This window comes from Taeniopygia guttata, chromosome 22 (genome assembly GCF_048771995.1).
Source record: "Taeniopygia guttata chromosome 22, bTaeGut7.mat, whole genome shotgun sequence".
Taxonomy (NCBI): domain Eukaryota; kingdom Metazoa; phylum Chordata; class Aves; order Passeriformes; family Estrildidae; genus Taeniopygia; species Taeniopygia guttata.
The window spans coordinates 112,556-129,775 of record NC_133047.1 but is presented as its reverse complement, the minus strand read 5'-3'; the positions used below and the strand labels follow the sequence as shown (position 1 = coordinate 129,775).

The window sequence follows — 17,220 nt, the reverse complement described above, 5'->3', positions numbered from 1 at the left end:
GGAGGCAGAGGCAACACCTCATATGTGGTTGAACAAGGCTTTGTATGTGCTGAATTTTCTAAGTGGCTCTTTTTCAGAGCCCACTCCACCAATCATCAGGCATTTTTCAAATAGCACACAGGCAAAACTGAATCAGGACAGATTGAAGGCCCTTTTAAATTAACAACTTGGGGCAAAGATTTCGCTCATGTCTCCACAGGGCGAGGACCAAAGTGGGTTTCGGCGAGACACGTGAAGCCCTATCGAACCCAGACACAAGCAGACACTGAATCCGAAAACACAGAGGCAAACACGCAGCCGTGAGCAGGCATCAAGACCATGAACATCTCTTCAATCAAGAGTTTTGGGACTTGGGTGTCATTGGATTGCAAAGTCCAGATGTTGCTTTTGTGTTTAATTCTATTTTTAATTGCCTTAGACAATTCAATTGCCTTAGGCAATTTGGCAGATTTGCCCATGATCCAACCAAAAGAAAATATTTGGGGAACTTTGGCCAATGCAGCAGGTTTGGGCACCATCTGCTTGACACACTCAAGACCGAAAAAAAAAACCATTTTCAACATGTTTGGTAGGCTCGCCAGTGAACGAATGGCCAATGCCAAAGGACATCCCTCCAAAGGTTTCACAGGTCATTTCGAATCCTGTGGACGGATGGCATGTTTGGACACAATTTCTCCCAGTGGCTCCTTTTGAGCCTCAGGAATTGGAAATTCTTGATTTGGTGGAAATTAATTTTTGTATAGAATTCGGCATTTCAAGAGTGACACAAGCAGAGAACCGAACGATAGATGCCACCCCAAACCATTTCATTTATAAAAATGCATCTTCTTGGTGCAATTACACCAAGGTGTCAAACAGACCATCCCACCGAGTTCCAGCGCAATTGCTGCAAGGAATTTTTTTTATTTATGGGGACAGAATTTGGCCTGCTATCCCTGCAAATGTCACAGGCAGTCCATGCAGCATTGGAAAACTTTCATTGCTAACACCCGACTTGACAATTTTGAAAGAACAAAAACGTAGGGGGAAAAGAGAAGTTGAACAGTATGATCCAAATTGTGATGATAATGTTCACACATGGAAAAAGGCTCAGAGAATTGTGGCTGCAATATTCTCGCCACAAACAGCATCAGGAGTAGCCTTGGCTCAATTGGATGAATGGGATGCTGGCTGAGCAAGCACGCTCCTGCCATCTCTCTTGCACTGAGTGACGTGTTAACAGATGTCAACAGTGTAAGACGAGTGACCTTCAAAACAGAGCAGCAATTGATTATTTATTGCTGATACATGGGCACGGGTGTGAAGAACATGAGGGGATGTGCTGCATGAACTTGTCTGATCATTCAAAATCAATTCATGAAAACATAAAGCAATTGCAAGAAGGTATAGGAAAAGTCAAAGAAGTTACTGGGTCTTGGTTGAATGGTATGTCTGACTTTTTTGACCTCTCACCTTGTGGAGGAAACTTTTGAAAATAGCTTTTTACATTTTAGTAGGGCTTGTAATTCTTCTGCTCATTTTGTCATGCCTTTTTCAATGCATGTGGTGGGCCATGAACAGGGCTGCCAAAGAGGTGGTTTTGGTGCAAAGAGGAGGGGAAGATGTGGGAACCCAGGACATCCCTCTGGCTGCCCTGGCTGTCTCAAGATCCTGGCAGGGGGCTTGGAGACCTTGGCACAAAATCAAAAACACCCGTGGCTTCAATTTTAGCCTGTGGAAAAGACTGTCAACTTTGTATGAGTGTTGCAGTGTGCCTTCGTAGTTTACCCCCAACACTGGTTCCTCCCCTGAAGGTGTCCTCCCAGGTATGTCAATCACTCCTCCTTTCCCCACCCTGACTCCTGTGTTATGTGTAGTAGTAGATATAATTCACACAATTTCTAGTATATTGAATATTTGTTGGAGTGCACACGCTTGTATTAGGAGTCCCCCCCACCCTCACAGGCAAAACTTGGTGTATGTTGAAACTTGATTTTACATGTAAATGGATGTGGCTTGGCCGGACATGGGCCGGAGATGAGCCGTATCTCAAAGCGATACGGGGAGCCCAGGCGCTGATCATTGTGTCAACGACCTGAGATTGATGTCATGGAAATCCTCCGGGCCGATACATGGGAATGCCAGATTCCTGTAACTACATCATGGGATTCGTCAACACGGACATTGGATTGTTCCACCCCAATGCCAAGAAAAGAAATTTCATCAATGTATGGGACTCTGAATGGGAAGAAAGGACTGATTGCCAAAACCCTGGCCTCAGGAGGAATTTTCCCTATAAAAACTGCTTGTACCAGGAGGATGGTGTGTGGGCATAGAGGGACCGTCTGCTGAGGCTAACTTCTTTGTTGCACACCCAGCACCGATCCCGGGCTCGGTTCTATTCTTTCCTTGTGGCTGGCTAGATACAATTTGATTGCAAAATAAATATTTTATTTTTCTTTTTAATTTGGCTGGATCAATTTTCATTTATAACACCTGCTGAGCACTGTCTGTCACTCCTGCCATTACAGAAGTGTGTCGAGTGATTGGGCAGATCCAAAGGATGCCCTCCACCCCCAGGGGACATTGGGCCATCCAGGTGTCCTTTGTCCCCTGAGACATCCTCTCGCATACCTGGTTGGTGGACTCCCTATCCCCTCCTGTTCTCCCCTCCCCGAGGCAAAAAGGGCGAGCAGCCACGCGGTCTGGGAAGTTCTGATGCAGCAATGACTGGATTCAGAGGCCTGCGGTAGTTCCGTTTGGATCTGTTGCTACATTCAGAGTCCTGTGGGCCAGAATAAAGCTCTGGATTAAACTCTCCATCAGAACCGACTCCTTTCCTTCACCACCGCCTTAAAGGCCTCTCCGGCAGCGGGAAACCTGAGGAGCAGACCCTCTATGAGAGGAAATTCCATCCCGCCGCCACCTGAGCTCCGGCATGCCTGGACTTCTCTCCATGCGCCCGCTGAAACATCCAGCTAGCCAAAAGTGTCTCTGGGGTGAAACACCACAGTTGCTGCTATTTGGTTCAGCAGCAGGGGCCAGAAAAGCCAGGGCATGTCCCATCTTCTACATTAGTAGCTACCAATACATAGATTTGCAGGCTTCGGCATTTGTGATAATTGATCAGGCAAATAAGAAGCAAAATGAAAAATTTGGAAAAAAAGAAGCAAAAGAAACCATTCAGAAGAAAGAAGTAAAAAGAACAATTAAGAACATGTTTTAAATGTGGAGAAAAGCAACACTGGGTAAATGTTTGTCCATCCCCATAATTAAAAGTTTGTTATGCCTACAAAAGGAAGGGACACATAATAGGAAATTGCCCATGGTTGAAAACTCATTATCATCAGAATGAAAATTAAAAGAAACAGTTGAATGAAAATGAAAAGAAACAGTCAAATTAAAATTAAAAAAAAAAACAACAAAAACAAAATAAAATGAAACAGTCAAGATAAAATGACTTCTTGACTATACAGAAGTGACTGCTCAAGGTCCCTATCAATTTCCCTAACTGTACCCCACCCGGTGTTCCTTTTGATTTCTATCTTGCTATGAGTTTGCAGAAGCATGATGAATGTCAACTCTTGTTTGTTAAAACCTGATCTTCTTACCTTAATTTTAGTTATTCTGCTGAAGAGATTGGAGGGAGCAGCCTGCAGAAACTTGAAAGCACAGGGTTGCTACCGTCTCCCTGGCTCCCCCCAATCTTTTTAGTACCCTCGAACCTTCCTGCTGCCTTCTTCCTTGCTTAAGTTAAAAGCAATTGACATTCACATATACTTCCAAGGGGTCGAGTAGTCCCCAAAAAACTGTATGTTAATTTATTATAATTTAGAATTATAAGTGGAGATTTTAATTAATATTTTTTCCAGTTTTAATGAGTTTTAAAGAATAAGTTTATTGAACTACTCTTTAGACCTTGGTTATCAATTTTCTTGCAAAGGGCCCTGCGTAAGGATGATAATCAAGGTTTGATAATAAAGAGTAGACTCAGGCATTAGACGAAATAGCCACCTATCAAGTCACCAGAGAAGAAAGTCTATCAGCCAAGTGGCGTGACCAGCTTTTGTTATTTTACAATTGTTTTAACAAAATGAAATTTTAATTGCTAAAAACCACAGTAACCAAGAGCCAGTTTATTCTCAGATTCAATTGTTTAGATATGGTTCCTGGTTACTGCAAATACTGAGTTCCTTTAAGCTTGCCTCTTCTAGAGTTTCCTCATTTAAGATTTATTTCACGTCACTTCCATAAAGCTTATCTTTGTAAGTTAATAATTTTAAGTTGAGGTATTGTTCAGCTGGTAATTAGTAAAATGGGTAAAGGCACAAAAAAGGAGAAAACATCTGGTGGAAAGTCAAATTGGCAAAACCATTTCACCATTCAGTGACTTTGCCTGATTTAGAAGTAAATCCCTCTGTGTGTCATAATGACTTTAATGATTTCGTGCATTTTAGAATGAGTTTATTAAGTGAAGAAGAGTCTTCCCTTATATGTTATATCAATGATTAGTTAATCCTTTCTGTAATAGTTTCGGAAATTCCTCTGTAAGTTTAGTAACTTCCTCTGTAAGTTTAGCATTGTATTTATTGTATGAACTTTGTATGGTTATATTTATACCCTTCCTTAATTTATTTAAACCCCAGAACTCTCCCCTGTCTTCTTTTAAAAAGGAAAGGGGGAGATGTTGTGTTGTTGTTCTGGTTTGAAAGCAGAACCAGTGAGAGACTCCAAGTCAGAAATACAATTTATTGGGAAAAGGAAAAAAAAAAGAAAAATACATGTAATGATACAAAAGGAAGACCACTGACAAAGTCAGAATACAACCTGACACCCCTCTGGCCAGCGTGCTGGTAGCAGTCCAAATTGGAGTGGCTGCAGTCCCCTTGGAATAGCAGATGTGGTTGCTGTGTCTTCTCGGAAACCTGTGGAAAGGCTGCTTCTCTGTCTAGAAATCCCTGGATTTATCCAGGTGGGAATGCCTAACTCCTCCCTCTGGGCGCAGCATCTCACAATGGGCTGATATTATTCTGAGTCAGGAGATGAGTCCTTAATCACCTGTTAAAAGGAACTGGCTCCTGGAGAGTTTTATCTCTGAGTTATGTGGCAAGACATAGATGGGCCTATTAACAGGAGATAAGGAAAACTGCCCAGAGGACACTGCTACTGTATGGTAATAGGAAACATCTTGGTGCTTCAATTTTGGACATTATCCACCCCTTTTCCTATTTCCATCTGCATCATGATGAAACCTTACACATAGTTCTCACTGAAGACTAGGTTTCCTGGTGGTACACAACGGGTTTCCCCATCCTTCTGCATTACCCACCAAGTATAACCGGGTCCTTGAGCAAAAACAATCCCACAGATGGGTTTGTCTTTGCCTGAGGTGGGATTAATCCAAACAGTCTTTCCTAAAATACCATTCATATGTACTACAGGGACTTTATCTCCATCCACTGTGTGCAAGGGTTCAGATTGGGCAGGACCAGCTCGATTGATGGCCCCTCGGGTGTTGACTATCCAGGTAGCTTTTGCCAAGTTCAATTCCCAATTCCTGAAGGTTCCCCGACCGAGTGTCTTCAGGGTGATCTTAAGCAGTCCATTGCATTGTTCAACTTTGCCAGCAGCTGGTGCATGATAGCGAATATGATATATCCACTCAATGCCATGTTCTCTGGCCCAGGTGTTGATAAGGCCGTTCTTGAAATGGGTTCCACTGTCCGACTCAATTCTCTCAGGAGTGCCATGTCTCCAAAAGACCTGCTTTTCTAGGCCTAAGATGGTGTTCCGGGCAGTGGCATGAGGCACAGGGTAGGTTTCCAAACATCCTGTGGTTGCTTCCACCATGGTCAGTACATAGCGCTTGCCTTGGCAGGTTTGGGGAAGCGTGATATAGTCAATTTGCCAGGCTTCTCCATACCTGTATTTCAACCATCGCCCATCGTACCACAGAGGCTTTATCCGCTTGGCCTGTTTGATTGCAGCGCAGGTCTCGCAGTCGTGCATGACCTGTGAGATGTTGTTCCTAGTAAGGTCCACCCCTTGGTCACGGGCCCATCAGTATGTTGCGTCTCTCCCCTGATGACCAGAAGCATCATGGGCCCAACGAGCTAGGAATAATTCTCCCTTATGCTGCCAATCTAGGTCTACTTGTGGTATTTTCACCTTGGCAGCTTGGTCTACCTGTTCATTGTTGTGATTCTCTTCAGTAGCCTGACTCTTGGGTATGTGTGCATCCATGTGTCGAATCTTCATGGTCAGCTTCTCTACTCGGGTGGCAACGTCCTGTCAGATCTCAGCGGCCCAGATGGGTTTCCCTCTGCGCTGCGAGTTGGCCATTTTCCAGCGACTCAGCCATCCCCACAGAGCATTAGCTACCATCCATGAGTCTGTGTAGAGATAGAGCCTCGGCCACTGCTCTTGCTCAGCAATATCCAAAGCCAGTTGGACAGCTTTAAGCTCTGCAAGCTGACTCGATCTACCTTGTCTCGCAGTAGCTTGTGCAACTTGTCGTGTGGGGCTCCACACTGCAGCTTTCCATTTCCAGCTAGTGCCTATAATTCGGCAGGAACCATCCATAAAAAGGGCATATTGTCTTTTAGTGTCTGGTAGCTTATTATATGGTGGAGCCTCCTTGGCACATGCCACTTGCTCCTCTTCTTCAGAAGACAATCCAAAAGTCTCCCCCTCAGGCCAGTTTGTTATAATTTCCAGAATCCCAGGGCAATTCGTATTTCCAATAAGGGCGCACTGAGTAATGAGGGCAATCTATTTACTCCATGTGGTGTCTGTGGCATGATGTGTGGAAGGAACCTTCCCTTAAACATCCACCCCAGCACTGGTAGCCGGGGTGCCAGAAGCAGCTGAGTTTAAGCGCCAATTACTTCTGAGGCAGCTTGAACTCCTTCATAGGCAGCCAAGATTTCCTTCTCTGTGGGAGTGTAGTTTGCTTCAGAGCCTTTGTAGCTCTGGCTCTAGAATCCCAGTGGTTGACCCCGAGTCTCCCCAGGCACCTTCTGCCAAAGGCTCCAGGATGCACCATGGTTCCCAGCTGCAGAGAAGAGCATGTTCTTTATCTCTGGTCCCATCCTGACTGGGCCAAGGGCTACTGCATGAGCGATTTCCTGCTTGATCTGTGAAAGCTTGTTGTTGTCCAGGGTCCCAGTGGAAATCATTTTTCTTGCGGGTGACCAGGTAGAGAGGGCTCACAATCTGGCTGTACTTGGGAATGTGCATCTTCCAAAAGCCTATGGCACCTAGGAAAGCTTGTGTCTCCTTCTTGTTGGTAGGTTGTTGCCTTTATGAAAGACAACGGCGACCTGGTTCCAAGAAGACAGCACGATGGCCCGGCCTGTCCGGACCACTCGGGCTAACGACACTCGCAGACACCAATTTGGTGGACGGTCGAAAAGCCTTTATTATCTTATCTCATGGTTTAAATAGTCTTGGGGGACTTTGCTACGTCAGAGGGGGGTTTGGTAGGGTCTCTAGGGTTAGTCGGGAGTGGAAAACTACTGGGTTAGGTGTGGTTACATGCTCTGGGGTTAATAGATAACGTGAAGCAGGGAGAAGGGGGAAGGGTCTCTCTTTCCGTCACATCCCGAGATCTTCCGTTCGCCTGTCCCTATCTACTACAGTAGGTGGAGACATAGCGGTGATCTTGTCGATTACTTCTGTTGGGATCTGATGACCTCCATCTTGCCACTTGACTCCTAGAAACTGAATTTTTTGAGCTGCTACCTTAACCTTGCTTCGTTTAATGGCAAAACCAGCTTTCAGCAGAATCTGGATAATTTTTTCTTCTTTTTCGAAGACTTCCCCTGCTGTGCTCCCCTACACAATGATGTCATTGATATACTGTAGATGTTCGGGAACCTCGTTCTTTTCCAGTGCAGCCTGGATCAGTCCATGGCAGATGGTGGGACTGTGCTTCCACCCCTGGGGCAGTTGGTTCCAGGTGTACTGCACTCCCTTCCAGGTGAAGGCAAACTGAGGTCTGCATTTCACTGCCAAAGGAATGGAGAAGAAGGCGTTCGCAATATCGATGGTCGCATACCACTTTGCTGCCTTGGACTCCAGCTCGTACTGAAGCTCCACCATGTCTGGCACGGCAGCGCTCAGTGGTGGTGTGACCTCATTCAGGCCGCAGTAATCCACTGTCAGTCTCCATTCCCCACTGGACTTGCGCACTGGTCATACAGGGCTGTTGAAAGGTGAATAGGCCTTGCTGACCACCCCTTGGCTCTCAAGTCTACAAATCATCTCATGGATGGGGATCACAGAGTCTCTGCTGGTACGATATTGCTGATGGTGTACTGTTGCTGTGGCAAGTGGTACCTGTTGTTCTTCAACTCTCAGCAGTCCCACAGCAGAGGGGTCATCTGAGAGACCAGGTAAAGTATTTAGCTTTCTGATGTCTTCTGCCTCTACAGCAGCTATTCCGAAAGCCCAGCGATGTCCTTTTGGGTCCTTGAAATATTCATTTCTGAGATATTCTATGCCAAGGATGCATGGGGCCTCTGGTCCAGTCATGATGGGGTGTTTCTGCCACCCGTTCCCAGTTAAACTCACTTTGGCCTCTAATACAGTCAGCTGCTGGAATCCTCCTGCTACCCCAGAAACAGAAATGGATTCTGCTCCTACATATCTTGATGGCATCAGGGTACATTGGGCACTGATGTAAACCAAAACTGTGTATTTTTGTGGTTCAGATGTGCCAGGCCATCGAATCCACACGGTCCAATAGTTCTGATTGTCCCTGTCCTCTACCTGGCTAGAGGCTGGGCCCCTCTGTTCCTGGTCATGGTACATGTTGCTCTCTTCATGCAAATAGGTTCTTGAGGTTCCTTCAAGAGGATCAGTTATATCATCATTCCTATATTGTCTGGAATTCTGTGTGTGAGAGACTGGAGCAGCATTGACTCTAGATGAGCTTTTTGTGGTAGGTGCTCTTTTTAGTTCACGTACTCGGGCTGCTAAGGAAGAGGTGGGTTTTCCATCCCATTTCCTCATGTCTTCTCCATGCTCCTGAAGAAAAACCCAGAGGTTTCCTCGTGGAGTGTATCCTCTCTCTGTGGCTTGGGAAAGATGGCTTCTAATGGCAGAGACTCTTGCTGGTTCTGGTGAAATATGGTAGACTTGTTCCTTAAGTTCCTTTTTTAGTTTCTGATTACTCTCTTCAATCAAGTCCCGGACTTGCTCAGCCAACCTTGTTTCTATGGACAAGACATGGGTACGAAATGGGGCGGTGACAGTATCCTTGTAAATTCTTAATTTATTGGCTAAGATGCCCACCCTGTCCTCGTCTTCCCTCCACTGCAGTGTTGCCAGGTAACAGGAGTACATCTCTGGTCCAAGCCATGCAAATCTCAACCACATTTGCGATGTGCACTGGACACAATCTGGACTCTTAGGAAATCTCTCGTCTTCTGAGAAAATTATCTCCAACACAGCCAATTCCCTCAGGCATCGGATACCTTGTTCCATGGTCTTCCATTTTCCTTGGTGCACCTGGAGGTCTTCTTTACAAATGTTATCTGTCCCTCACACTTGTCAGCAGTTGCTGCAAAGGCTGAGAATTTCTTGGGTTCTCCTGATCCCCTGGTCAATGACCATATCCTGGGACAGTGCTCCCAGTTGCCTGGCCTCAGTTCCATCCAGAATGGTGTCATTGGCTGCAGTGTCCCAGATGTGGAGCAGCCAGGTCAGGATGGACTTGTTCATCTGGCGGGTGAATTCTCTCCACAGGTTACGCAGCTCACCCAGGGATAGAGAGCGAGTGATGATTTCTGGCTCTGTCTCTTCCACTGGGTGTGAGGGTCCTCCAGCGCCCTCATCAGTCACTATGCAGACTGATTTGCTCCTTGATTTCTTCTTCTGAATGGGGGCAACTACTATTGGTTCAGGCTGCTCTGGTTTGGTGATGGTTTGTGTGGAGATGCTGATGGCGCTTTTGGTTCCTTCCTCCTCTGTGCCCATTTGTGTAGACACAGACACTCTTGCTTTGCTTTGGGCTTCCTCCTCCGTGACAGTCTGTGTAGACACAGACACTGTTGTTTTGCTTTTGGTTCCTTCCACCTCTGTGACAGTCTGCGTCGACATGGATACTGTTGTGGCATTCTGTATGGACACGGACACTGCTGCTTTGCTTCTTGTTTCCTCTTCCTCAAGAAGACGCTGCATCTGTATGTTTTGCTGCACCACACTATGTATGTTTTGCTGCATCACACTATGTAGTGTTTTGTTTCTAAGCATGTTGCAGACTGTGCAGAGAAGACAAAGCAGAACTAACAAGAGGGAACTTAACATTTTCAAAAACTGCTGTGTCAAGACAGAAAGGTTGGAAAAAATAAATCTTTACCCCTCCCCACAGGGGCTGGGTGTGGTTGCTGAGGCCCCAGATGTAGCAGCCTAGATTAGGACAAGCAAACAGAATTTGGTACATATTCCAAATCACGTTCATTGCCTCACAGGTTACAATGCAATAGACATAATAGATCAATAAAGCAATTCTCATACCATACCCTGGTCTACACATGAGCATTACAATCGCCAGATAATTCCCCACGTTCGGGAAAATATAGAGAGCTAGGTATAAGACCCAAAAGAGCATGTTAAGCATCATAGTGAATAGGTACCCTCTACAATACAAAATTGTAATTCTGACTTTTCTCAGTACCTTCTTGCCCTACGTTGGGTGCCAAAAATATGTCCTGGTTTTGAATGCAAAACCAGTGAGATACTCCAAGTCAGAAATACAATTTATTGGGAAAAGGAAAAAAAAAAGAAAAATACATGCAATGATACAAAAGGAAGACCACTGACAAAGTCAGAATACAACCTGACACCCCTCTGGCCAGCGTGCTGGTAGCAGTCCAAATTGGAGTGGCTGCAGTCCCCTTGGAATAGCAGATGTGGTTGCTGTGTCTTCTCGGAAACCTGTGGAAAGGCTGCTTCTCTGTCTAGAAATCCCTGGATTTATCCAGGTGGGAATGCCTAACTCCTCCCCCTGGGCGCAGCATCTCACAATGGGCTGATATTATTCTGAGTCAGGAGATGAGTCCTTAATCACCTGTTAAAAGGAACTGGCTCCTGGAGAATTTTATCTCTGAGTCATGTGGCAAGACATAGATGGGCCTATTAACAGGAGATAAGGAAAACTGCCCAGAGGCAACTGCTACTCGGATGGTAATAGGAAACATCTTGGTGCTTCAATCTTGGACAGCTGTGTTTTGCTGTAAATTCTTGTTTGCCCACTATTCTTCTCCCTAATCTCCTCCCCTCCCAAGTTGTCAATCCTCCCTAGGCCTACCCCTTTCTCCAGAACATTCCTTGTCAATCCCTCAGTACTCGATACACCATTTGTTTCTTTGTATTCTTCCCCTCCCCTGTTTTCCCTGATAGATTTATGAAATATTAGTCCTGCCTTAGACTCCTCCCCAGCTTTGTCCTCATTGGTTGGTTGTCCTATATCACGCCCCCTAAGTTGTTGTATAAAAGCCTCTGTATACCTCCTAAGTCTTGTCTTGGGCTTGGTCTTGGATCCCCATGTTATCCATCTAATAAATCAACCCAGTTCTACCCCAAGACCCGTGCCACTCTTTTCTGTTCCTGTGCCAGACCAACGATAACTGGGATTTGCAGAACTCACAGGGGGTATGTCGCACCCCTGTTGCTGCTGACACCAAGCACGCCACCAACACCCAGCACGCTGCGACACAGACACAGCGACACCAGCTCCCCTATTTTTGCCTGAGAGCCTGTCGAGGATTTGGTTCAGGAATGGTTAGCAGAAAAGGGACATAGCAAGATCAATTTATTGGAGCTGCAGACTCTGCAGATTAGAGACCCTGCAGACTAAGCAGTAGCAGCTTACTTGAACAAAGGCAGTCTTCTGCTAAAACAAAGGCAGTCTTCTGTTAGAACAAAGACAGCTTCAAAAGCAGGGTACCCTTGAGATAAGGAAGCCTGGATGAAACTGGTATGAAACTGGTAACGGCACGTAGAAGCAGGGACTTTGCATTACACGATACCCACAAAAATGTAGAAGTAGATACATAAAATCCTGTTGATGTAAGAATGATACAGCAATAATAAACCAATAAGGAGCTTGGCTTTTGCAGTATGTATGAACTAATTAAGAACTGTATTTAAGCAGCTGATGTATACCAAATAAACTGAGTTTGCAGATGATCAATCGATGTCTGCTTCTCCCTTCTCCGACAAGAGCCCCCCCTTACTTTCAAATGTATAATGATTCGGAGGGAGGGAGTTTACATTTTTTCCATTTCAGGGGAGGCTCAGACACCTGCCTTTACAAACGAAGACAGACTGTCCCTCTCCCAGTGCCACCATCCCAGTGCCACCAGTTCTGTCCCACTGTCACCTCACCAGTGCTCCCAGTTCCATCCATCCAAGCACCCTCCCAGTTGCCCCCAGCCCACCCAGGACTCCCAAACCCTCTCCCAGTCCCTTCCCAGCCCCACCAGGACTCACCCAGACTCCTCCCAGTCTCTTCCCAGCACAACCAACTTCATCCCAACCTCTGCTTTTCCATCCCCAATCTGCTTCTAAATCCTCCAGGCTCTCTCCAATCCCTCCCAGTCACACCCAGCACCCCCAAACTCCCTCCCAGCGTCCACCAGGACCCCATTGTCCTAGGTTGACTGTATGATGCCTTTATCCCCAATCGTCTGCCCTGTTTATGTTGAATAGTAAGTTCTACACCTTTAAGACTTGTTCCAGGAGTGAAGGGGGGGGTGGGGGTGAAGAAGCGCGGAGTTTGTTTTCAAGAACTGCACTCCCTCCTCCGTATTTCTGCTCCTGGACTGTGTTACCTGCGGATGGACCGACATAGAGAGAGAGCTCTCCTTTACTTTTTCTAGTTAGTTTTAGCTAGCTGAGGCAAAGAAGTTCCCTGGACTGTGATTTTTTCCCTTTCTTTGGACCTGCTCTGGACTGAACACCCAGAAGAGCAGCAGCAGATCGCACCTGTGCCCCAGCGGGCCAGGCCCGGGCCATAGCATTTCCAGCGCTGGAGGGACTGATCAGAGACTGAGTGAGTCCAGCTGCCACCAGGGGGATTTTTTCTAAATTTGTCTCTCTCTTGCACTGGCGAGAAGTTTTATTGTTTAATATTGTTTAAGATTGCTTGTTTAATAAACAGGTTTTTTCCACTTTCCTCCGAAGAGGTATCCTTCCCGAACTGGTTGGGGGGAGGGGCCAATTGAATCTGCTTTCCTAAAGGAACCCTTTTAGGCTTCTTTCCCCAAATTTGCCCTTAACCAGGACACCCTGGAACCCCATCCCACCCTCCCCAGTATCCTTCAAAGCCCTTCTCAGCCCTTCCAGACCCCAAAGCCCCTCTTCCAGTTTAAACCAGGCTCTCTCCAACTCCCTCCCAGTTAGTCCCAGAACACCCCAATCCCCCTCCCAGTCCCCCCAGTGCCTCCCCTGTTGAAGAGAGTCGCGGGAGACAAGCCTCATGCTATCATGATCAACAAGTCTCAGTTTATTGCAGTCGATCACAGTTTCTTTATACAAGCACTAATTAGCTCATACATATTGCAAAAGCAAAGCTCAGGATTGGTAACCTTTCTATTAACACATATATCTTTTTGCGATAAGTCTTGCGGTTACTGCTTCCTTATACTTAATTATCTTTCTGCATACCAAGCAATTTCACATCCTGGCTGTTACGAGACATCTGTTGCTCAAGGTTGTTACGAGACATCTGTTGTTTAAGGGCATAGTTTTCATGCTAAAAGTCACGTACTCTCACACTCTCATCAACTTAAAAATGTCGTGTCCCTTGCTGCGCAGCCATTCTTCAGATAAACTCTCTCCACTTCCCCTGTTTTCTTTATAAGCAAGCAAGGATGTGTTCCATTTTTGTTCTATAATTGACATTAAAGTCCTTTGCAAGCACTGAAATACACACGGCAATACAAGCATTAAAATTACTATAACTAACAATCCTATTATCATAAGCTGCAAATATTTAAGCCAACCTGTGATTCCCCATGATTCAAATGATAATCCAAAAAATGTATCATCCCTCTGTAACACCTGAACATGTTGTTGCAAATGCTGAATTTTCTTATGAATAGATTCGGAACTGATTTTAAAATTCATACAGCACATTCCTTCAAAATCTTCACACCCATGCCCATGAGCCAACAATAAAAAGTCAATAGCTGCCCGATTTTGCAATGTTGCATGTCTTACGGTGTCTATGTCTGTGGCCAGTAAACTTAATAGCTCAGACGTGGCATTGGCTCGCTTGCCTACCCAACATTGTAACTTCTCTAACTGAAAACAAGCATGTCCTGCAGCAAGGCTGGGCATAAAAAGAGAGGCAACCACTTGCTCCGCGCAATTAAACAAGTTGACGTTATCGTCACAGGAAGCATCAATGGTTGAGCGCTTTCATCGTGTGGTGGTTACCTGGCTGGTATTGCTATATAGGCCTAATACAGTGCTCTGGCTAGGGAGTGCTATTGTGAGACGCCCAAACGTGCAAGGGCCTCCGGTGGGCCGTTGAGGAATGCCGCTGAATGCTCTGTCCCAACAGATTAAAAAGATTCTGGGTGGCAATCGGCGAGGAATTGTTGTACCTGGGGCTGGGTCTGTTTCTTTTTGAGCTATAGAGTGACAGCAAAAGGAGTGATTTTGCCAATTTTACTGTTGCGGGGTAATATCCGTAGGGAATGTTATATTACACCAAGCACCGTTGCCTTCTGCCTTTGCTGTTCTTCTTGTTGTCTGTGAATCTTCATATGAGCATTGCGGCTTTTGATTTTGAAAAAGAACTTGCCACACTCCTTGCAAGGAAAAATTGTCATTGGGTCGGTCTCGCCGCTTGTTGTGCTGTGGGCAGGTGAGCTCTTGATGGAGCAGTATCTGCTCTGTGTACCAGATTTCTGCTTCGTGCCGGGAATGGTGCACCGTGTTTTTGTCACCTGGTTTGTACCTCCGTGAATGCGAGCGTGGCCATTCAGCGCTTGTCGGGAACTGAACACAGCGCCACAGTTTGGCATTTCACAGATGAAGAAGGATGAAGACAGTGAAAGACCCTGAACAGCAGGTAGATCTATAGGTCCAACAAGAGAGATTGCTGGTGGGTCAGGTGACTTCTGCATTTCCCTTTCTTCTTTTCTGTCTTCTTCCATCTCCTCATCTTCCTCTAACACTTCCTCTTCTCCACTTGTCAAGTATTCATCTCTTTTCTTCTCTAAGCGCGTTCTGTGTTTTCGTCCCAAATGCAAGATTTTCTTCCAGGTATAGTAGTATTCCACACATTGTGCAACTGTCTTAGACTTAACGCTTGGTGATTATGTGCAAAGCAAGCTAAGCAAGCAGTTTGGCAATGGCGTAAAAAGTCTCTCTGTAAAACTGGGAGTAGCGTTTCAGCTACTTCTCGTTCAGTTCCGTATAAAAACTTGGTATTAAATTCCCCCTCAACTTCTCGCAGGATCGGTGCCAGCACTTTCTGCAGGCGGTATTTCCTCCTCTGCTCTGGACTGTTCATCAACAACCGCTGGTCGCGTCCACCTTGCAGGGACCCACAAAGTGCCTGTTGGCATAGAAACACATAAGTAGCCTCTGCCCCAATATACAACCTTAGCTGGGCCTTGCCAGATTCCTGTCTTCGGGTCCCGATACCTGACCATCGCTTCAGGCCCAGGCTGTTTCAACGGGGAAAAATGAGAAATCACAGGCGTCACCTCACTGTTTCCAAAAATACATAAATGATTAAGCACAAACAAACATTTAAGTAGTCTATCCTGTATGCTACTAATGTCAGAATATTTTTCCAAATACTGTTTAAGGGTTCCATTTGCTCTTTCCACTATTGCTTGTCCAGTAGGTGAGTTGGCAATCCCTGTTACATGAGCAATGTTCCAAAACTGCATGAAACGAGCTATACGCTTGCTACAGTAGGCTGGACCATTATCTGTTTTGATTTTCTGCGGGGTTCCCATGACAGCAATACAACTGTGCAGGTGCCATTCTACATGTATAGCCCATTCGCCAGCCTGTGAAGTAGCCCATATATAATGACTATAAGTATCTATAGTCACATGGACATACTTAAGGCGGCCAAAGCTAGGTACATGAGTAACATCCATCTGCCATATCTCATTAGCATGCAGGCCCCTTGGATTGACTCCCACACCCAGACCCATGCCTCTGTTTTGATTACTACAAATTGGACAAGCTTTGGCTATAGCTCTAGCTTCTTCTAAGGGAATCTGAAATTCTTTCGACATGCCTTTAGCATTCTGATGGAAAATAGCATGGCTTTCCCGTGCCTATGACTGCCTAGGAAGTACTGTTTGATGAGAAAGCGAGACTAGCTTATCAGCCTTGGTGTTTCCTTCTCCTAACCCTTCGTCCCATTTATGACTACGAACATGGATGACCGAATATGGTTCAGTTCTATTTCTGAGGGCACGTTTTAATTGAAGAAACAGTTCATAAAGTCGCTGATTCTGTACTTCTCTGATAGTAGCATCCTCAATCCTTGATACTACCCCCACAACATAAAGCGAGTCTGATACAACATTCAACGGTTCATGCAAGTTAGTTACAGCCCAAATGACTGCCAACAACTCCAGTCTGCAAATTGTCGTCTGATTTTGCCTCTAATATTTGTTGATGCCATTGTTGTCCCTTTTTCCAACTACTGCCACCTTCCTGGAGCGTTTTCCAGCGTCTGTGAAAGCCGTAGTGGCATCTGGAATGGGCCTGTCTTCTCTGAGGGGTTTCTGTAGCCAGCTCCATTCTCCTAGCCATCGCAAAGGTTTCGGTATAATGGGACCGGTATTGATTTGTGCTGCAGACGATCATAATGCTTCAGCCAGGGCTGTGGAGTTTAAAAGGTACCAATCTAACGTGGCCTTTTCTATGGGCAGATTAATGTCCGTTGGTTCCAGGCCACTGATTTCCAAAATGCGGATGCGTCCTTTTTTGATCAGCAATGCCAAATTTTCGATTTTTGAAGTTGTAGTTTTTCTTTGTTGCAATGGAGGTGACAGCCATTCCAGTACTGCTGTCTCCCGTTTTCTTTAACTGCTGAGTAACAGCTCCTAGTAGGTGGTCTTCAGTACTCCAAATTGTAAGATGCAGGGGGAGATCAGGGTCAATCCTTGTGACAAATCCTGTAGATATGCAATGCATAATTTTCTGAAGTGCATCTTGCTGAGCTTGGGTGACATGAACAGGGGCACAAGGGTC

At 45.7% G+C, this 17,220-nt stretch overlaps 1 long non-coding RNA gene across 1 annotated transcript in view; it reads right to left on the bottom strand.

Moving 5' to 3' along the window:
* Window positions 1–4,714: 4,714 nt before the first annotated feature.
* The window catches only part of LOC140680456 (uncharacterized), a 41,841-nt gene continuing 29,335 nt past the window's right edge, over window positions 4,715–17,220 (bottom strand). Inside the window, exon 2 of the long non-coding RNA XR_012051763.1 lies at window positions 4,715–15,556. This is a non-coding gene — a long non-coding RNA (uncharacterized lncRNA). The remainder of the gene's footprint in view (window positions 15,557–17,220) is intronic.